The 23671-nt window shown below is 32.7% G+C and overlaps 1 protein-coding gene and 1 long non-coding RNA gene across 2 annotated transcripts in view; one reads left to right on the forward strand and one right to left on the reverse strand.

Moving 5' to 3' along the window:
• The window catches only part of bcl11bb (BCL11 transcription factor B b), a 54980-nt gene that overhangs the window by 13372 nt on the left and 17937 nt on the right, over window positions 1–23671 (reverse strand). The window lies entirely within an intron of this gene.
• Window positions 15818–23303, forward strand: LOC130247525 (uncharacterized). The gene is made up of 3 exons (XR_008839556.1): window positions 15818–15911; window positions 16134–16219; window positions 22953–23303. It is a non-coding gene; the product is annotated as an uncharacterized LOC130247525 (long non-coding RNA).

A 23671-nucleotide genomic window follows, 5' to 3' on the forward strand; every position in this document is an offset into this window, starting at 1 on the left:
CAAGTAATTTAGAATAGAATATTTAGAAAAAAATCTCATTTTATGAATATTACGACTTCATAAAACAAAGCAAACACAAATTTAATATAAAGCAAAGTAAATATATTCACCAAAATTGTTAAACAAAAGCCTGCTCTAGTGATACCATAAACCAAACTAATAAACACCTTGATCAATTTCACTGTATTCCTATTTTCCCCCATAATCCTCTTGTAATTCATTGCTCCGGTGGATTACAGTTATCTATGAATACTGACCATAATGCGGACAGACAACTGTATACGAACAGACTCTGATTCTGCAGTGGAAAAACTGTGTGTGTAGAGAGACCACAGAGGATAGTGGCAGGAATAGTGGTTATAGCAGGCACACACACACACACGACAGTCTCCTGTCTAAGTGAAAGCAGGCCTGTTGCAGTAACCGTTCCAATCTGTCTCCATCTGCAGGAACACAGAGGAGGAACATCACAAATCCCTCAACACACACACACACACACACACACACACACACACACACACAAACACAAGCATATCATTGGATATACACATAGAGACATCTATATATCCACAGTCACACCCTCCCCAATGCAAACAAATAAACCCAGCCATTTTCACAAACAAACAAAAACACCAAGACCATGGTATAAATACATCCAAACCAAACAATTTATATAAGATATAAGACTTATGGGGCGACACAGTGGCACAGTGTTTAGCACTGTCGCCTCACAGCAAGAAGGTCACTGGTTCAAGTCCCGGCCGGGTCAGTTGGGATTTCTGTGTGGAGTTTGAATGTTCTCCATGGGTTTCCTCAGGGTGCTCCGATTTCCTCCACAGTCCAAAGACATGCGCACTAGGTGAATTGAATAAATAAACTAGTCGTAGTGTATGTGTGTGAATGTGAGAGTGTATGGGTGTTTCCCAGTGCTAGGTTGCAGCTGGAAGGGCATCCGCTCTGTAAACCCCTGTGTGACCCCTGATGAATAAATGGACTAAGCCGAAGGAAAAAGAATGAATGTGAATGAAGACACCTATTTGTGCCATTGAAAGCAAAATAGTTCCACTAATGCTATTCATCTATACTGTAACTTTCCAATATAGTAACTTGACTGGCAAAAAGTGTTACAAGCAAGTAAGTACCAAACAGGTTAATATATTTATTATTTATTTACTCACTGATTATATTACATTGCTTTAATTGGAAACTAGACATGTCACTTACATTTGATATGCCTTCTATTCACAGGTATTGCAGTTTTATTTATTTGTTGAGCTAAATATCTTGGTTAATTGCTGGTTAATAGAAAAAAGAACCTGTCTGTCTGTCTGTCTGGATGGATGGATGGATGGATGGATGGATGGATGGATGGATGGATGGATGGATGGATGGATGGATGGATGGATGGATGGATGGATGGATAGATAGATAGATAGATAGATAGATAGATAGATAGATAGATAGATAGATAGATAGATAGATAGATAGATAGATAGATAGATAGATAGATAGATAGATAGATAGATAGATAGATAGATAGATAGATAGATAGGCGGGCGGATGGATGGATGGATAGATGGATTGATAGATGGATAGATGGACGGGCAGATGGATGGATGGATGGATAGATGGATGGATAGATGGATGGATAGATGGATGGATAGATGGATAGATGGATAGATAGATAAATAGTCATTCAACCACACTAGTCAAGACTAAAGCCAATGTGAAGATGCTGGACTTTTGTGTTGCATAAAGGTGTAGAAATGAGCAAAAAACAAAGCATAAATGCAGAACATTTCGTGGGTAAGATTTCGTCTTTTAAGTTTTTGTATGTTACGAACTTTTGTGCTCAACAACTAAAGTTATTGATGATAATACAGTCACTTACTGCACTGACCATTAGGCAAAGTAGCACCAACTCGCACTAAATACTAGATTTATGCTAGTTTGGTTGACTTAAATCAGTAAACATTGTAAATGAAATATGATAACAAGACGCTGCAGTGTCAGAAACTTGTATAATTGTCGGCTAAGTGAAGTAACGGCTAGTTTTTGTAGTAACAAGGGTGTTCATTTTTTGTTCAAATGACAATTTTCAGAATTCAAAAAAAAAAATTGCATACTGACCACCGGGAACACTCCCGATCATAGATATATGCATCTATATATCTATAGCTACGCATGGCCAGTCCTCCACTGCACCTCGGTCCCACATTCATTTCAAAAGAGCACTACCCTACATAAATGGCCGCTCTATTGACGCATTCCTTCCAATAGACAACAATGGCGTAGATGACATCTAATGTAAATATCGATGAGAGTGGTTGAGTTCAAGCAGATCAAATCAAAAGCAAATGAAGGCATCTCGAAGGGGGCGGGGCATGTCAGATACTAGAGATCATTTGATTGGTTAGAAGATTTGAAGTATGAGGTGACAAAATAATCTATCCATTTAGGCTGAAATGACAAACTACAAGATTTGGATGTTTGTATCTTATGAATGCAAACTGTTTTGGAGCATGCTAGCTTCTAGATCTGCTTAAGACTAAGTTGCTAATACTAACATTTACGTTATATTTTTTACATTTTCAATGCCCTTCTTTTGATCCTCCATACCTGTCCTACACATTCTGACACACACACACATCAGCTTTGACTTCCTCCTGAACGCTTGCTGCCAGACTGGTGAAGACCAGCCAAGGGTAGCATAAGCGTCTAAATGAAAACACATGCCACCCCAGAGTGCCCTGTCATCATCAGATACTGCCAGAGCGAAGACATCCCACAGCGCAGACGGGAAAGGACAGTGAAAAACAACTGGAAAGACTTCTCTGTCAGTAAAGAGCTATGACTCTTGGCTCGGCGAGAACAGAGAGAAGTGCATTAGCACAGCGTTTTGTGGCATCGCAGCTAGCCTGAATCATAGCTATGAGTGTGCGTCACTGCGTTAAGATCTGGCTGGCGTGAAAAAGGCGTTCGAGAAGAGCTGCGAGGAACTTGATGGATGACACTGATGCTTGCGGCTGAAGGGAGACGCAGGAAATTCAGCGGGGTGGAGAGGGAGAGAGAAAAAAAGCAAATAGGGGGACAGCGAGGAGACCAGTTCAAAGCAAACATTGCGCCATGTCATCGCAATCGTACCCTGGATCACAATCAAATCTCCCAGTCGAACATCCCAGCGGTTTCGCGCTAATAGCTAATCCCTGCATAGCCGGTCTGGCATGAGGCGGAGTGAACATAGCATGCTTTAGTCAAGTTCTTATGTACATTTTGCCCTTTTAATCCTTTCAATTTTGGATATTTCAGACATGAACGTTTATATAACCTTATAACCCTAACAATTCCCACTATTATTTGTTAGCTTATTACCTGCATATTATTAAGATACTGATTGTTTATGCTGAAAAAAAAATGGTTCATTGGATTTACTAAATATTTTTAAGGTAAGGGGTTTGCAAACATTTTATATGGGCTAAATTTTAACAAACAATTAAAAATAAGTAACGTTTAACTTAATTTGTTTTAAGTTTTTTGTTTAAAATCTGTTTAAATCCAATGAATCATATGTTTTCTGTCTATTAGTAATTATAAACTATGATTTTATTCTACATCCCTACCTAAACCCAAATAATAAATTACTAATTGCTAAAAAGAAGCTAATTAGTAGTTTATTGAGCCAAAAATGTTAGTCGGTAGTGAGATTTCTACTTTAAAATAAAGTCTGTAAAGTCGATAATAATATTGTAATACATTAATAACAAACACTAAATGTCATTCAAGACAACTAAATAATGTCTATTTTTAGGTTGTACTAATTGTTTTGAGAAATGCATTAACTGTTGTGCAAATGTAAATAGTGTTGTGAGAAAAGCACCAAAGCGACTGAGAAAAATTGGAATTACACCCAATAAATTGTTATTCAGTGTAACAATATTTTTTTAATTTAAAAGAACTGTTAAATACCTATTACTAAAATTTTACACTGAAAATATTATACAATCTGTCACTTATTCTCTATATGTTACAGTATAGACAGACAGACAGACAGACAGACAGACAGACAGACAGACAGATAAATAGATAGATAGATAGATAGATAGATAGATAGATAGATAGATAGATAGATAGATAGATAGATAGATAGATAGATAGATAGATAGATAGATAGATAGATAGATAGAACAGCACTATACTAATTCTACTAAATTTTGCTTCCTACATGAGTTTGAGGCTGCAAAAGAACCCAGACTGTCCCGTATGCGAAATAATTGCCTTGGTATTTTTTGGATAATGTGTACTATAATGGTCCCCAGCTGGGCCCAGGCTTCAATACCCATTTAAAGCTCACTGTAAAAATCCCCAGGCCCTCAGCGCTCCTTCCAAAACAATCAGGGCCCTGTAAAAAAGCCCCTTAGATGTCGTATGTGCAGGATCTGCGACACATGCCAGTCATGTGGATGGGTTTCACTTCTGTTGAGCCCAGCAGGACCAAAGCTGGCAGCGCCACGACTGGTGCAAGAATCAGGCAATAGCCATAATCCCTGGCACAGACACAGGTGACCGCAAACACCAAAGCATGTAGTACAAGATTAAAGCTTAGTCTGCGTACTATACAACCTAAATAATAAGCAAGATATTTTTTTCACCACCGTCCCAGACTCGTTGGAAATTCATGCCTCAGCCTAAAATACGTTGCTCTGGGTATGTTTTGTGGCAGGTTTTGGTTGACAAATCCACTAGAGGGTGCTGTCTGCACGTTTGGGAATTCGATTACTAATCATAAACACTGTTACGCTGCTTTTTGGTATTAAGATCACACTTACAACAAAGTTCCATTAGTCAAAGTCAGTTAAGCATTTACTAGCAACAACAATACATTTATTACAGTATTTATTCATCTTTGTTAATGAAAATAAAGGCGTTCGTTGTTAGTACATTACCAAGCGTGAATTTTGTTATGTTAATAATCCACGAGTAAATGTTTAACTATGATTAACTATGATTAGTTCATGTTAATAAATGCATATTTTAACTAATATTAACCAATAGAACCTTACAGTAAGCTGTGACAGAGTAAATGCAAAACTTTGTTTATTTCATGCGCACTATAATTGCTATTCATACTTAAATATTTATACTTATACTTATACCGCATGTTTATCCAAGTCAGTTTCAGACCACACACATAAACCTGTCAAAAAAACCCAGATGAATATATCAGAATAAGTCAATATTGAATATATAATTGGTTTATATTAGATACTTAATTGTGGACTTCTGTATCTGCCCATGTTTGTATTTGCACTCAGAATGGAATCATAATGTACAGTGAATGCAATTTTTAAACAATATCTTAAACATAATTTAACATGTTAAAAGACATACTAATTCACACAGAAAATGAAATATCTTCTACATTTTTCTCAAGGTATTCATAGCTGCAGCATGTCTATGATAATTGCTATTTATACTTAATACAAAGTTTACAAAACTCTATTTAAGACCACATACTGTACACAAACTTGTCTAATACCCAACTTATCATTAAAATCCATAGCTCAAACCTTCCGCACACTTTTTCAAGGATTCTCCTGTATTATAATAACAATAATTATTATTATAATACAAAACTTAGACAAAAAAAATTATTTTAGCCTTTTACCTTTAAAATTATTTTAGTTTTTAGTTAAACCGATGTACTCTAGTGTACTCTAGCATGCAAATCCCGAAAAGAAGTTTGGTATCTTCAGTTATGAATGGATTGACAACACTGACGGTTCACTTTTCCATGCCAGTTCTATTTATGAGAACAAAAGTGAAAAGAGAGAGTGCGGATTTCTCCGTCGTGTGTCATCTCGCCCTCTTCATCCTCTGCTGGGGGAGATCAGCTTCTCCCAGGGCTGTTTTCACAATGATGCGTTTTCAGCTTTTGGCACAGCTCCCCGCATAGCTTATGGTTAAGAACAGTCTTTCATCTAGCCAATGCCTTTAGCAAACATACCGGGAGGGCCACATCTGCCGCGCACTACATGCAGGAACAAGCCCTCGCTGGCATGAATAAAAAGCGATAAGATCGAGAGTTTATTCATTCAGTGGGCTGCCAGCGAGGCTTTAATGCTGAATTATCATGGTGGCTCCTACTCTACAAATCTTCCGTCTGTAATGTCTTCGGTGTCACTGTCAACATGACGGAGCACCAGACTTGTGTTCCAGTACTCGCTGTTAATTTCTGAGATGAGAACACACCGGAAAAAAACTTTAGCGTATATATTGTTACTTTAAAAGGACATATTCTGCAGGATCTTTTTCTACATCCCTAATCCTACCTAATGCCCTAACCTGAACCTTAATAAGTATTAATAAGCAAGTTAAGAGTTTATTGAGCTAAAGGTCTTAGTTAATGGCTTGTTAATAGCGAGAGGTGTAGTTTAAAATAGAGTGTGATCAAAAAGTATGATCATTATAAATTCTGTATAAATTACATTGGTGCAAACTTATTTGCAAGACTATTGAGCAGTTTTTGGGATTGACTATTTATCAGTCCTTTAGTGAATTATTTTTAGTGACAATATTTTTCTCATTTGTTATTTAAATCATCTTTCCTGTCAGATATGTCTATTATTAGTGTAGTTATTCAATCCAATCAGGCAAAATCACCAGACAAGGCTCAATGGAAATGTGTCTCAGCCTACATTTTTGCAAAATGTAAAATTCGTTGCTCCGGGTACGTTTTGTTGTACGTTTCAGATGACAAATCCACTAGAGGGTAATTTCAAAATTTTTGTAAATCTGAAATACATTACTTAGGGTACGTTTTGTGGTATGTTTCAGATACACGTCCTTTTGTACACATCCACAAGAAGGTAGAGCTTGTCCACTGACTTAAATGCTTCCCTAAACCAACCAATAGGGTTTGCGAAAGAAAACATAAGTGACAACTAATTTGATTACAAATCATAGACACTGTTAAGCTGTTTTGTGGTATTTATTGCAAAGAACTGCACAAAAAATAATTTATTCGTCAATAATATGTTCATTTCATCAAAAAAAAATATTTTTGCGCTCCTACAAATAATGTAGGCTGAGTTACGTATTTTCTTAACTGACTTTTTAAAATTTTTCCTTTTTCTGACAATGCATAAAATAGTTAATATTTCTTTTAAAATGGAGCTCGAATATTAGCCTTCACCGAGCATTAAATACATTTAGTTCTGAATATATTAATAGCAATTGAAATATAAGAAAATATCAATACCAAATTAGTAGCTTCCAAGTAATCAATTTATCGATACTGCAGCATCGATGCGCACATCCCTGACCATCCTCAAAGTTCATTTATTGCCTATAAATATTCGCCAAGTTTAGGGAGTTTTCTTGGCTGTCAATCCTCAAAACCCCAGTTAAAATGGAGTAACAAACCATCACTAACCATGTGGTTTTACAGGGTCAACTTTGAAGATTGCACAGGCTTGCATTATGTGAATATTAAATGTTTTTTTGAATGTCTGTTTATGTTCATCTAAACACAGTTTTGTCTGGGAAAGCATGAAAAGATACTGAAAAAATACACACACATACACACGTACACACACAGACACACACACACAAATGTTGGTATTGGTGGTTCACAGGGACTCTCCACAGGTGTATTTTATACAGTAAAACACTTTTTATGAAATAGGGATTGTGACAAAATTTGAATGTCAAAAGACTGTAAATTATGATTTTGAAGTGTTTTGAATAACAAGGACATCAGTTTGTCCTCGTAAACCACTGTAATAGCATACAACTAGATCATAGTAATGCCATTACATGCCGTTAACCACCAAAACGAGTACACAAACACACACACACACACACACACACACACACACACACACACACGCACACGCACATGCACAAGCAAACAAATATAATCCTTAACATCCATAAAACCTTCTATTCAGTGAAAAAGCTAAAATGTTCTTCCCACTCACAAAATGAACATTTAAGAACTGTTGTGCCAAAATAGTTCTTTAATAATAACTAAATAATAGGCATAGTTAACCCAAAGATGTAAATTACCTCACTATTTACTCTTCCTTGTGTGCTTTTAAACCTTTAGGGGTTTCTATCTTCTATTGAACACAAAAGAAGATATTTTGAAGAATGCGGAATTCTTCAAATGTCTTCTTTTGTGTTCAACGGTAGAAAGAATCTCAAATAGGTTTTGAACAAGTAAGTAAACAATGACAGAATATTTGGGTGAACTATCCCTTTAGGAGAACAATTTAAGACTTCAAATAAACAAAATGAACTGTGAATTTCCACCTTAATTTAGACCCAATGTTAATATATTGTTAAAATACAGATGCACAAAGAAAAAAAAGTCTAATTGTATGAGAAATGCTACTTTAAAGGCGTTTTTTACAGTGCCACCCAGCAGGACTCCGCACACAATGACAGAAATTTGCCACCAAACTCTTGACAGCAAACCATAGCGATGGTTGAAAACACTTCAGTTTACCGCAGCCAGTGTAATTCAGTGCAGTCTGTGAGATCTCGTTTTGATAATGACAGTGTTTTTATTAACATCCTTTCAAATGTTCACAGGCCTTTAGCTTTTCTACGTAAAATTTTTGTTGTCAATAAACCATGTGCCAAGAAGATGGCATTAAATGCAGATAGAATGCACATGTTTCTGGTTTGGGAGGGTGGTAAGTTACTCATAATCCCTCACTGTCAGCTTCTCCTTTGGGCATTAGAATGTGTGTGTGGCTTGGCTGCCTGATTGTGACACTATAACCAGTTTTTGCAAATGCTTTCTCACCCTGCAGAGCCAAGACTATCGTAATGTCTTACTAGAAGAGTTATCCTAATGTCAAGTGAGTGCTAATGTGGAAAAATGAAAGAAATAATCTTAAAACCGTACAAGTTTAAAGGTCGCATCAAGAATAGAGACTTATAATAATTAGACTAAAAAAGTGACAGATAATTTACTTTTAAAAAGCGAGTAAACCTGTCGCCTTAACAGTATTGAAGAGAATTAGGGCCAAACCAAAAACAAACAAACAAATAAATAAATAAATAAAACTATCTTGAGATGAAAGCCATTAAAATGCTAGATTGAACTTTAAATTTTGAGAAATAAATCTAAATTAAATTTTCTAATTTAGAGAAAAGACATTATTTTTGAAGGAAAATTCATTAAATAAATTCATTAAACTGTGAAAATAAATGCTTTTTGAGAGAAAAACAAGTAGAAAATTCCTATTAAATTCATAGAAAAAGCTGTTTTTTTGAGAAAAAAATAATTCAATTTTGAGAAAATGTCACAATAAACACTGAAAAAAATTATTCAAAGATGATTCCTTGGATTTACAAAATTTTTTTACGTTAAGTGGTTGTAAACAATTTATTTGGGCTGAATTTAAACAAACAAATTAGGTTGAACATTGCTCAATTGAATTTGTTTGTTTAAATTTAACACAAATAAATAGTTTGCAACAGTTTTGTATGCAACACTTTTTCTAGTGAACTAGCAAATAAACTCAATAAATTCTAAGAATAAAGCCATTATTTTTGAGATAAAATTTTAGATTTTAAGATTATTGTAAATATTGACGTTCGGGATTTGACATTCATTGAGTTTATGCTCAAAATTTTCAAAATTGAGACTTTTCTCTCAATAAAATACTTAATTCTTAAAATTGATTGAGTTTATTTTTAGCTTAACAATTTCTCAAAATTGAATGATTTTTCTCTCAAAAAATAATGTTTATTCAAAACATGTTATTTGCACAATTTTATGAGTTTAATTATACATTATACATAATTATACATAGTTTAATTATTACATTTTAATAACTTTACTCTCTTTAATCTATTTTTTATTATTACTATTATTATTATAACCAACTCTCAACATTTATTATTATTGCTTGGCCCTAATCCTCTTCCAAATAAAAGCGACAAGTTGACTTTACTAGTAACTGTTAAGTTGACTTAACTTAATTGTTAGAATTATGCACATACAGTAGTTCATTGATGTAAACATTTTAAGGCAACAAGTTTACCCCCTTTTTTAAGTAGTCAACTATACGCTTTTTACGGTGTATATTAGTATTCATGCCATTGTTTTTATCAATTATCAGCTTGAAAAAAAAAATAATTCTGAAAGATATTCCAGTATTATTGGCTGCAGCATGAACATCTCTTTGTTTCTCATAAAATATAATGCTTATTAAAATTTTGGTCAGAGTTGTTGACATATAAATTATATATCGTCCTTTGTGTAAACAGCTTTCAAAAACAACATCTGAATAAACTTTGTTCGTTAGTGATAGTTTTACACATTCCCAATGTTACTGATTCATTTATTGAGATTATTATGGCTGCACGATATATTGAAAAATCTGACATTGCGGTATTTTCTTTTGCTGCAATATATAGTGAGATATGAATATAATTTAAATATCACTTAAGCTGTATAGAAGTGTCTTGAAAAATATCTAGTAAAATATTATTTACTGTCATCATGGCAAAGATAAAAGAAATCAGTTATTAGAAATGAGTTATTAAATATAATATGTTTAGAAATGTGTTGAAAAAATATTTGCTTGGTTAAACAGAAATTGGGTGAAAAAATAAACAGGGGGGGCTAATAATTCAGGGGGTCTAATAATTTGGACTTTAACTGTATATAAATTTCACAGAGTAAAAATAAAAGTTAAATAAATGGCGCTTTATGGTTTTCTGGAGAGACTAACATTTTTTTAAATTCAAAACTTGAACAGTTAAATGTAAAATAGCATATTTATGCATCATAATTCCATAAATAATTTTATATAATAATATATAAATAATATTTAATAAAATATTTACCTTTTAATCTTCAAGAAAATAGTCTAATCAGCCCTGGTGACTATACAATTATTATTATTATTATTATTATTATTATTATTATTATTATTATTATTATTATTATTATTATTATCATTATTATTATTATTATTATTATTATTATTATTATTATTATTATTATTATTATTATTATTATTGTATATACAATACTATTGTAGTGTAAAATATAAAAAAGTACTTCATACAAACAAAGTTGAACAACAAATAAAACTATATTTCATCATTTCTAAACACTGAACAATGACATTTATTTTCTCCACTATGCACTGCAGCTTTCAGACTGCAGGATTCAACTGCATTCATTTACACACATTTATCTCATTGTATGTGATTTCATCACCTCAAAGAGCCTTGGATCATTTACTATGAATCAAGATGCAGAAACAGTGTATGATGATACGCTTCATTCTCAAACATGTAGTGTATTAATTAATTAAATCTATTAATTAAATCACAGCCATATTGTGATGTTTTCTGTATTGTAATAAACATTGCATCTCCATGCTCCAATATATCACTTTAAACTATTAAAAATGTTCATTAAAGTCACATTTTCACACTTTTCAAGGTTAAATGTTGTTGGACGAAAGATCAAGCTCCCATTACGCAATTCAAAAGAATAAAATAATGAATGAATCACAAAGTAAGTAAAACTGCTAATTTATGGGTATTTTTTACAGTGTAGTAAAATATCGTGTACTGTTCTCATGGCAAAGATATTGGGGTAAAATTCTAGTTTAAGTAACAATTAACACTGTTCGGCTTACTTCCGGTCTACTATTAAGATATTAACTGTTTATTAGCTGTTTATTATAAAGAATGATCTTATTTTCCTCCTCAATACATAAACCCAACCACTAATGAATAATAAAGCCACTAATTAGTAGTTTATTGAGTTAAAAGTCTTAGTTAGTGGTTCACTAATGGTTTGTTAATAGCATAAGTTGTACTTCAGTATAAAGTGTGATTTGCTATTTAAAATTAGGTAACCCTCTAAAATAAGGTTTTACTAGTTATTGTTAATTAATGAATTTATTAACATACACAAACAAACATAAGTTTTTATTTATTCATGCTATGTCACATTAGTTAATAAAAAGACAGTTCGTGTTAACTCACGGTGCGTAATCTAATGTTAACAAGCATGAAATTGGATGTTAATAATGTATTAGTAAATGTTGAACTGCAGTTAATAAATGCTGTACATGTATTGTTCATAATTAGTTAATTATGAATAGTTAATTACTTAATTAACATTAGTTCATAGTGTTAGTAAATGCATTTTCAAATGAAACCTTATTGTAAAGTGTGACCCGAAATGAGTTGCAAAAAGGATTATTACTTGGGAAATATTTTAAACCGACTTACAATTTCACAGAATGGCTAATCATTGTGTCTTCAACTGTACTGGCAAGGCCTAAAGACCAGCTTAAACCAGTTTAGATGTTTCATTCAAATACGTAGCTTTTAAAAGTACTAGTAGTACAGATTCTGTCAACATTTACAATATGAATCGCCGTCATGTCATCTCACCATCCTTGTGATTTCTTCTGCAATATTTTACTTGAATGGATGATTTGACAAAAAGAGCGATAGCGAGACAGAGAGGAAGACGAAAAAAAAGTTACACATCTGGTCAACACCATCAGCACATGTTGAAATTTAGTGGCGACGCTCGCAGTCCAAATTAGTGGCAAGTTTTATTCCCTGCTGTGGAAGGAAAAATATCAAATCTGCTGCCATATGACTACAATAAAGTGGTATGTGGAGCGTTTGATGCCTTCATGTGGGAGACTTTAACTCTTTCCAACGCTTGGGCTCATGGAGCGCACATGCAGCGCTGTCCTGCTCTATAATGCGTCCAACATGGACCAGGTTGACCCCTGCCGCTCAGACAGCACCAATCAGACAGCAATGGGGGTGGTCTCGTTTTGGACCAATCCCAAAAAAACTGAACAGGACTGAAATCCCAGAGGCTCGAAAAAACCACAGGCACCATGCAAGGAATCATGCGTTCAAAAAATAATGTTTGTTGATACTACTGATTCTTGAGTTTTTTGGGGGACAACTTAATTGTTTTGTGTTCCATCCACTTAAATACTGAACTCACACAACGATTGTTCCAACTCTAATCTATCAACCCAGGCTCATTCTGAAAATGTACCGCTATATACATTTCTGGAGAGCACCAAATACTTTGCAGAAGCTATGTTTTTTTGCAGTTTTTTTTTTTCGCGAATCCATCAGTACACTTTTTGAGAGCTCAAATTTCTCTCGTGAGTGCCATTCGCACCTGCTCTTCTTGCACAAATCCACCAAGGCTGCTGTCGACTGACTGACTGACTGACTGACTGACTGACTGACTGACTGACTGACCGACCGATCAACTGACCCACCCTCCTCCGTCTCTAAACCCAACCAATAGTGTTTTCAAAAGTACCGATTGATCCTCCCACCCATTTCCCTAAACCGACAGTGTTTTCCAAAGCAATGCAAAAAAGAAAAGCCCTTGCCTGATTTTTACCACGTTTTCAGATTTTACCACATTCTCACCCTGTTATTTACTTGTTTATTTAATTTTTTGGCTTTTTTTTTTGCTTCCCACTTTCTGGAATATATATATATATATATATATATATATATATTGAAGTCAAAGTGATTAGCCCAGTTTGTTTTTGTTTCTTTTTCAAATATTTCCCAAAATATGTTTAACAGAGCAAAGCATTTTTCACAGTATGTCTGATAATATTTTTTTTTCTGGAGAAAGTCTTATTTGCTTTATTTTGGCTAGAATAAAGCAGTTTTTAATTTTTTTGGGCAGTATTATTAGCCCCTTTAAGCTATATATTTTTTCCAATTGTCTACAGAACAAACTAACCTGCCTAGTTAACCTATTTAACCTAATTGACCCTTTAAATCACTTTAAGCTGAATACTAGTATCTTGGAAAATATCTAGTCAAATATTATGTACTGTCATCATGAAAGCAAAGATAAAAGAAATCAGTTATTAAAATGTCGTTATAAAACTCTTATGTTTAGAAATGTGTAGAGAAATTTTTCCTTTCATTAAACAAAAATTGGGGAAAAAAATATGCAGGAGGGCTAATAGTTCAGGGGGGCTAATAATTCAGGGAGGCTAATAATTCAGGAGGGCTAATAATTCTAACTTCAACATATAACAATATCTATAGATATATAAAAAATTTAAATCTACTAAATTATGTACTGGTTTTCATTTGGATTTACGCTGAGCATTTATTACTGTAGAATTTGCGGAATTGAAAACAAATTGATCAAAATCTGAATCAACAGTGTTCTCAACTGGTGTGTGTATGTTGATATAAATGGGTCACAGATCTGATCTGATAAGTTTGCAGACAGCAAGGCAAAAAAACAACTGTAAATGCAATTCATAAAATGCAATGAACACGTAATAAACATACACTACCGGTCAAAAGTTTGGGGTCAGCTTTTTTTTTTTAAAGAAAGTTATTCTGTTCATTAAGGCAGCATTAATTAAATTGCAAACAATTTTTAAATTCTTAAGTATTTATTGTGTACTTATTGTTTGCAGTTTTAAATGAAATTATTACTCCAGTCATTAATAATAATAAATAATAAATAATATTTAATAAAATAATAATAATAATAATAATTATTATTATTATTATTATTATTATTATTATTATTATTGTTATTATTAATAATAATAATAATAATAATAATAATAATAATAATAATAATAATAATAATAATAATAATAGAGTGTTTTCTGAAGGATCATGTGACTCTGAAGCCTGGAGTAATGAAGCTAAAAATTAATCATTAAAATCAATGGAATAAATTAATAAATTAAATTATAAACAACCTTTGAACAGTTATTTTATATTGCAATAACATTTCATAATTTTAAAATTAATACTGTATTTTTGATTAAATGAATGCAGCCTTGGAGAGCTTATTTTAAAACATTTAAAAATCCTACTGACCCCAAACTCGTGTACCTTTTATTTCTATAAAAGTGTGAAAAAATGTGTATGATTTCTTTTTTATGACATCCAATCAAACTCACAAATGTACACAAGCACAAGGACAGGCTGTGACATGCTCAAAACCCATCAACAAAATACCACCCAGACGCCATTAAGTACATAAACGATAATAAAGGGGTGCTCAATTTGATCTGTAACCACAATGTGTTTTACCCATGAATTATTGGCCGCCAAAATCATGAATGCATTAAAAATTATATTTATATATGTCTAAAACAAACACCCAGTATATAAAGCCAGTTTAAATCGCTGTTTTGGATTTATACATTCGTGGCTTTTCCTTTTAATAATTCTCTGGTCGGATTTAATGACATGTTTTTGTTTAATACATATGACATATATGGTTTTAGCATTAAAACAATTCAATGCATATATACATATGCACATATGTACATATAATATATATATATATATTTATATATATATATATATATATATATATATATATATATATATATATATATATAAAGTTACTATGGTCAAGGATAACCATAATTTCATGCATGTAGTGCTTGATCTGTGGTTCATTTTTCATAAAGACATTCAGAAAAAAAATTAAATAAAATAAAAAAATACCTATGCATGTGCAAAAAGAGTACTAGAGACAGTACTTTCATCAGAATTCAAAAGCCGATCCTTGAACTTGCTAAAGACAGTGAGTATTTTAAAAACACACATACACACACAGAGCTCTGAACATGAAAAACATGTCTTCTCTTTTAACTACAGCATTCTGAAGTGTTGTTTTCATATGCCAGGATATAAGCAAGAGTTTGGACACGAGAAAGAGGGAAGAAGTCAAACTGACTCATCAGATTCACTTTCTTTTCTACTTCGATTTTTGACACACACACACACACACACAGGCAGTCTGAAACAGCCACTGTAACCCCTAATCACAACCCCGAAGGCTGGACATCAAATGCTGCAATGTTGAAAACAGATGATCAGAGGTAATTAACGCAGTTTCATATGCAAATTTAATTAATGCAAAACTACAAAGTCATTATGCAAATGGCGTCTTCTTGAGCCGCTGTGCAAATATTCATCACTTGGAACAGGGATCAGTCTCCTCATCTTTTGAAACTCACACACACACACACACACATGCTCTGTTCTCTTAGGATCATGTATGAATAGTGTATTTATTTTAAACTTCTTTCCATTGACGGCAGACTGAGGCCATCAGAGCAGACAGCTGAGAGGCAGGAAGACACGATTTGGCACAGGAGCGAGACAATGAGACTGTTAGACCGGCACGGTATGAATATTCATGACACTGATTACTTTCCATGATTAAAGCCTACTCTAATATTTAAATGAGCGCATGCTAGGTGATTAGAGGAGCGTTTGGAAAAGGACAAGCGTGCAATGCCGTGTACACTTTCTCCTGCGTTTATGGAGGATGATTAGCTAGATGGTTGATTCAAATTTAAGGGCAGTGAACACTATAAAAATATCTGTAAATTAGCAGTTTTCAGTATTTATATTTTTTGTTATGCTTTTGAGCGCTGTTATGCATTTTGTTATGCTTTTGATCTTTCTTCTAACAACCTTTAACCTTAAAAGTTGGACTTTTAATAGTTTAAAGTGATATATAGTCTGGGTTGGTGTTATATATTAAGGTACAAATACCTTGAAATAAACTGCCACAACAATTCACAGACTTATTTCTCTCTATATATATTATTTCTTATACATTATATTATTTCAAACTACTAAAATGTCAATAAAATTCACTTTGTTAAAATGTAGAGTTGAATTTTCAACATTAAAAGTCGACAGAGCAGAAATCAACTTCCTATAATGCAATTCACAACCGTAAATAATTAATTAATTAACAGAATTAATTAAAAAATATTGTTTTACAGTGAACGATAGGATTTGAAAACAACATGAATTATGTTTGTATGCAGGGATGGGCAGTATTTATGCTACAAGTATTTCAAATACGTATTTTAAATACAAAATAGTATTTTGTAATTTGTTTGATAAGGTTTATGAAAATGGCTTAATATTTTGTATCAAAATACTTCAGTGTCTTGTATTTTTGTATTTTTAAACAATTTAGTAAGAAGTCTACATGATGACATCATAAAAATGTGTCCTTTAATAGCCGTGTTTTTACAGTTATTTGCCAAGGCTTGAGATCAGACTACAAAATTGATTACTCGTAATATTGAAGAAGTTGATCAATGCTTGAAGTATATGGATGGAAATTATGCATAAATAAAGTAACAGAAAAATAGTAAGGGTAGATTCAGGAGCAAGTCAAAATAAGTCAGGAAAATAAGACGAACAACATAAGTAAGTCCTATACCTACTGTTTCAAATGCCAGTTGCTAATCTGTAGATGCTCTTTATACTGTATGTAGTTAATTGCAAACTTTGACATAGTTAATCAGTATGAGATAAAAATATTTAATAATACTCCAATCTACAGATTAGTCAAAAACTCCCAACTCAGGTTTTATAGCAGCAAAAACAGATAGCTTAGTTTTTTGAGATATTGTATTTACATTGTGTATTGAAGATTGCAATTGCAAAAAAAACATAATTTATGAAAATGACTAAAACTGGAGATGTTGGTATTTTTCAGAAATCGTGATTTTACAATAAGTATTGAACAGTATCATAAGTATTGAAGTATTGATTTCAATAGCAAAAAAAAAAGATTTATTCAACAAATTATGTGAACAACATTTTTAAATACCTTTTCATATATCTCCTTTTTAAAATATAACTATAACAAATATAACTTAAGAGATGGATGCAATTTTCACAATAAATAGAGATGTATGGAAAGATATAGTACTACTTTCCAACTCATTATCTGCATTAAATAGTTTTTACAGTGATTAAAGAGATCATCTTCAAGACAATACTTTCTATATGAAATTTGTACAAAATATATACTAAAATTAAAGAGAAACACAAGTTACATTTTTTATGAATACCTCCTCATGTACAGTAGAGGTACGGTGCAGAGAAGCTGACTTAAACTTGCTCAGAGAAATGCTGTTGCTGGCAATCATTGTTTACTTTACTAAGTTAGTTTAATGGTGAAGGGATTGATCCAATAGTCCTATTGATGGAAGGAAGGTTTGGAAAGAAATGTCATGCTTCCTTGTAAAAGTATTTTGTAGTATTTTCAAAATATAATAACAGTATTTTATTTTAATACATTTTGTGGCTACTGCATTTGTAGTTTATTTTGATACACTTAAAATTGAGGTATTTGGTCTTTTATTTTAAAATACATTTCAATGCATTTTTGCCAAACCCTGCTTGTAAGCACATGACAGGAAACAACAGAAAATTGACATTTTCAAGGAATATGACATGAATTGACATGGCGTTATTTTTTTAACGCATCTAAAAATGTAAATCTATTACAACAATCTATTACATACATACTATAAATATAATCTATTACAGTAAAAGAAATGTGATATGACAGCAAATGTTTTATATGCTACTTTATTTTGAAGGTTTCAACTAAATATGTCAATTTGACAAAGATTAACTTAATATTTTTAGTCAGTTCGACTGATGTACAATGGATTGACCACAAAAGTTAACCTGATCCAACACCAAAAAATAGGCAGCAATATTATTTTACAGTGTATGTATCAAAAACAAAAAAAGATTTGAGACAAAAAAATCTTTATTTTGAATACAAAAGAGATTTTTGCACAGGTCTAACTAAGACATAATCTCATATTTAAAATAATCTAAATGCAAATTACATTCACCTATTACAGTACGAATTGTGAATAAAGCAAACCTTACCCCTATATTAATTACAGTATGGTTAAGTAATTTCATTCATAATAAGCTCTTAGGGTCACACTTTATTTTAAGGTACAGTTCTTGCTATTAATAAACCATTAGCTAAGACTTTTGTGTCAATTACCTCTAACTTGCTGCTTATTAATGGTTATTAAGGTAGTGGTTGGGTTTAGTCATTAGTAGGCCCACACGGAAACTGCGCACAAAGCAATCCACAGATTTTCACATATTTTTAGCCCATTATTGAGTCTATGTTTTTACTTGTGTAAATTTGTATTTATTCACTTTAAAAGTTATTCAGTTATTGTGATATAATAATATTAAAATGTTCATATGATTTACCTACAACACAGTTTGTGCAGTAATATTTTCTGTCTTTTAGTAGAGATATTATATGAGAGACTTGCTTTGTTTACCAAATAAATAGATCTAATTGGATTTGCATTGTAAACATTAAATAAAAGTTAAAAAAGTATTATTTTTTTATTTCAGATATTAAGTTTTTAGTTATTCCTAAAATCATTCCACACGAATCCGCACATTTTTTTACAAAATTCTCAGCAGAAATAGCTAAAAACGTAAAAATGCTAAAGATTCTGTCTGGCAATAGTCATTAGGCAGGATTAGGGATATAGATTAAGTTCATGGAGAATATATAATTTATAAGTACTAATAAACAATCAGTATTTTAATAATAGGTAGGTACTAATCCAGTAGTTTACAGTGAGAATTGGTACCAAACAAAGGTGTCACCATTCTTGTTTGTGTATTTACACTGTAACAATCTCAATAAAAGTAACACAAATAGTTATTTTTCTATTTTCTAATCCAAGCAATTTAAATTGAATACTTCCTATTGAAGCACTCACAAGCATTTATTGTATGATTGTTGTGAATTTTTGTGTATGAATAAATAAACTCATACAATTAAATGTTACTATTTGTCAAATTTTATGTAAACACCATCAGTTATATTATACTAGGTTATGTAAAGTAGGTTATGTTTTATGACAACAATTTTAACTAAACATTTACATCACAACATGACATTGCCAACCAGTGGCCTGGCATGCACAAGGATCCATTCGCACAGAACACATTTTTTCTATTGTAATAGACAACTTTGCAATTGTTTTTATATGTAAAACACACACTTGACAGACATGTGTGTCCATTAAGCTCCCATATTTTGCAGTGCTTCAGAATTCAGAATTTAGAAACTAATGTTGCAAGCTTCTGATTACAGTACAAAGTTGGTATGACAACATTATTATTTTTTTATTATTATTTTGTATTATTTGACATTAAAATGGTGTAGGACAACATTCCTGGGAGCTAAACCTTCTGTTTTTAGATACAAATGGCCCCTAATACAGCATTTTTGTTGTTGTAAACTAGACAATAATGTTATCTGTACTTAACAAGTGTAGAAATCAGTTGTTTTTTTAAGTACATTGTCATCATAATAACTGTACATAATTTGCACTTATAAACTAAATCAAATACTGATGACCTGCAGCTGCATTACATATCAAATATGAATAATGCGGAAAAAAAGGAGCAAAATATACCAAACTTTCAAAGCAACATCAGATATTGGTTGCACATTTTTGTCAGTTGCTTGTAATGTTGTGTTAATTAAGTCCACTTCATTCATTCCTATTCACTTGTACAATTCGAAGCTATATATAGCTAACCATTTTTAACCTAAAATAGTTAAAATTAGGGCTGCACAATATATTGTTTCAGCATTGATATCGCAATGTGTCTATCCACAATAGAGTGAGTTGGGTGACCAGAAACCACAGGGTTAAAACACACACGATTGTGGAGTCACTGCAGAATTGAAGCATAATATACTGAATGTTTGTCATTTGTATGTGTTTTTATTCATTCCTGTGACTTTGTGAGCACTTTAAGATAGTTTAAAGCGTTCAGGCACAAGATATTTACGGTTTGTAACTAATAAAGATAATTTTTATTGAATTATTAAAATGATGAAGACCTATTCACTGTTCTATTACATTTAATTATTCACTTAATTTACCTGAATACTACACCACATATTATGTCACTTAGTCTTAGCTTCATTGTGTTTATTTTTGACTGTAGTTTGTTTATTATATGTATATAATAAATAATATAAAATATATTTATATAAAATAATATATAGCCCTTTACATGATTCACTCCCCTACAAAATCCTCCCGATCAATCTGATTGAACGACTTTTCAAATAGAGTTAAGTCATCTGGTAAAATTGTATTCATATCGCAATATAAATTGCAGAGAAAAAAGAACATCTGAACACAAACTATCTTCGAAATGCTTTCAAACATTCACACTTAGTATTAATTAAAACATCTCCACTGAGTTGAGAAGGGGTTAACATCCATCAGGCTTGGCGCTTTTTGGCCCACAGCGTGTATGGCTTTTGCCTGTAGGCAACCATAGCTCCATATTGTATTTAATTAGCCCCATTAAATATAATCTAATTTGGCAGAAACTTAAGACAGTTAAGTGGCAGTCTAATGTGTCGAGCGAAGCTTTCATGCTCTGGAAATATTTAATTCAAGCCTAAAGCACCTTCCTGCCCTGCATTTCTGTGGATAACCTTGACGAATTCGCCACTTCTGTCAACGAAGCAAAACTAAAGCCAAAGTTGTTCAGTAAATACGAAAAAAACACAAGATTAAGAGCTTTGAAAAGGCACATTCTAACAAATATGGAACTTTTAATGTAGTTTTTTTTTATATAAAAACTCTGGGTCCTGCTGACTAGCATTGGGCAGCGAATGTGTGTGTTTGATTTGTCTCTATTTGTCATTTTCTGACTAGCAAGAGAAGCATTTCCTTGTCCAGACTGCGTGTGCTGAGAGGAGGGTGAAGATAACATGTGGCCCCTGCAGGCCCCGCACGCTAAACTGAGTCTTTAACCCTCCGAATAAGGAATCTTCTTCATTAATCCCCACACTATGTCTCTTAGCACTTGAATTTTAATGGGCTTTTCTTAGCCTTTTTTCTTTTTTCGTCTTAATGCGATGATATTTCCCCCAAACACGTCGAGTGAGGATTTCTGGAGGCTCTCTCTCTCTTTCTCGCTCTCTCTCTCTCTCTCTCTCTCTCTCTCTCTCTCTCTCTCTCTCTCTCTCTCTCTCTCTCTCTCTCTTAGAGAATTGGTTTCAGCTGCTGGCACACTCTGTTTTGTGTTTCACTTAAAGATGAGAGAAAGAGAGAGAGAGAAAGAGAGAGAGATGCTACGTCTTGCTCTAATAAAATCATGCAAAGGGGCGTTAATACCTCTTGAAGACCCGAATAAGAGGACCTTTAAAAAAAAATGATGCAGTCAGAATGGATTTTTGTGTCCAGCTTGTGTGGTTTAATTATGTGTGTGTGTGTGTGTGCGTGCGTGCGTGCGTGCGTGTGTGTGTGTGTGTGTGTGTGTGTGTGCGTGCGTGTGTGTGTGTGTGCGTGTGCATTATAATAAGTACTGGATGAAACTATACTTTCAAATGCTTTTTTTTTTACAATGTGTGTTTGAATTGAGATCGGTAACAGCATTTACTTCATAAATGTGAAACTTGTTGAATTTTGCACTCAAAAAATGGTGTTTGCTGTTTGTTCAAACTACTTATTTAAAATAAGCTGAAACAACTTACTTCTTGAGGTTTTTTACTTAATTGTTTTATGTTCAATCAAATTAAATTCATAAAAACTAACAAGTTATCTTAATTCTTTCATGTTGTCCCAACGTAAATCAATTGTTTGGAGGCCAGCATTTTTACACTATGCTGTGAAAAGCGATACGTTGATTTTAATTAAATCTGGTGAGTAAACCCATTTAAGCTTGAAACTGTTAAGTTGACCTAACTTAATTTGTAATATTATGCTCTAAATTTAATTACTGGAGAGCGCCAAATACGTCCCAGAAGCTATGTTTTGTTTCAGTTTTAGTTTTCGCAAATCCACCAGAGGCTGCTGTGTACGTTTAAATTTCTCTCACGAGTGCCATTCTCACCTGCTGTTCTTGCGTAAATAAACCAGAGGCCGCTACCCACCCTCCTGCTTCCCTAAACCTAACCGACACTTTTAAAAAGCAATCCAGAAAAAGAAAAGCCCTCGCGTGGTTTTTACCACGTTTTCAGATTTTACCGCACTTTTATCCTGTTATTTACTTGCTCATTTTATTTTTTGGCTTTCTAGAACTGTTCTTCACCAGACTTGAACCCAGTCATCATGGTCAACTCCTCTCTGCATCTCAAGTTTGTTGACATACATGGTGAGCTACTGGACAAACTGGTACCTCCATACTGAGATAAGCGGTCTTGTAAATGCAAAAAGTAACGGCGTCATACCACCCCACAGCATTCATTTTAAAGACGTACTTCTGGCTACATAATTCGCAATCTCCAGAAACATATATACCGTAGGGCTACGTTTTCAGAATGAGCCTATGCTGGTTTAAAAACAGCGGGTTTCCTCAATTTTTTTAAGTCAGCTAATTGCTAATTTCAGTGACTACTGACTGAGTTACATGTTGAATATTGAATATATTTTAAAACGTAATTAATTGGCAAAGCTGAATTTTTAGCATCATTACTTTAGTCTTCTGTATCACATTGTTTGTATTTTTATCCATCGGTGCTGAATATTTTGAAAGAATAGAATTTATGTTTAAGTTAAGTAATGTAAAATAAAACAAGTATTGCAATTTCCACATTGAACCTGACCAAAAATCTGAATTTATTTATTTTAAATTGTAATAATATTTGCTTTGTTTTTACTGTAGAGTTAATCAAATAAATATAGCCTTTGTGAGCAAAAGTAAATAATAAAAAATCAAGTCATGACATGACAACTAGTTTTATGTTCATTTAATATAACCTTGTTTCGAATTTATTCATAGCAGTTGTTTTAAGTCA

Source organism: Danio aesculapii, chromosome 20 (genome assembly GCF_903798145.1).
Source record: "Danio aesculapii chromosome 20, fDanAes4.1, whole genome shotgun sequence".
NCBI classification, from domain to species: domain Eukaryota; kingdom Metazoa; phylum Chordata; class Actinopteri; order Cypriniformes; family Danionidae; genus Danio; species Danio aesculapii.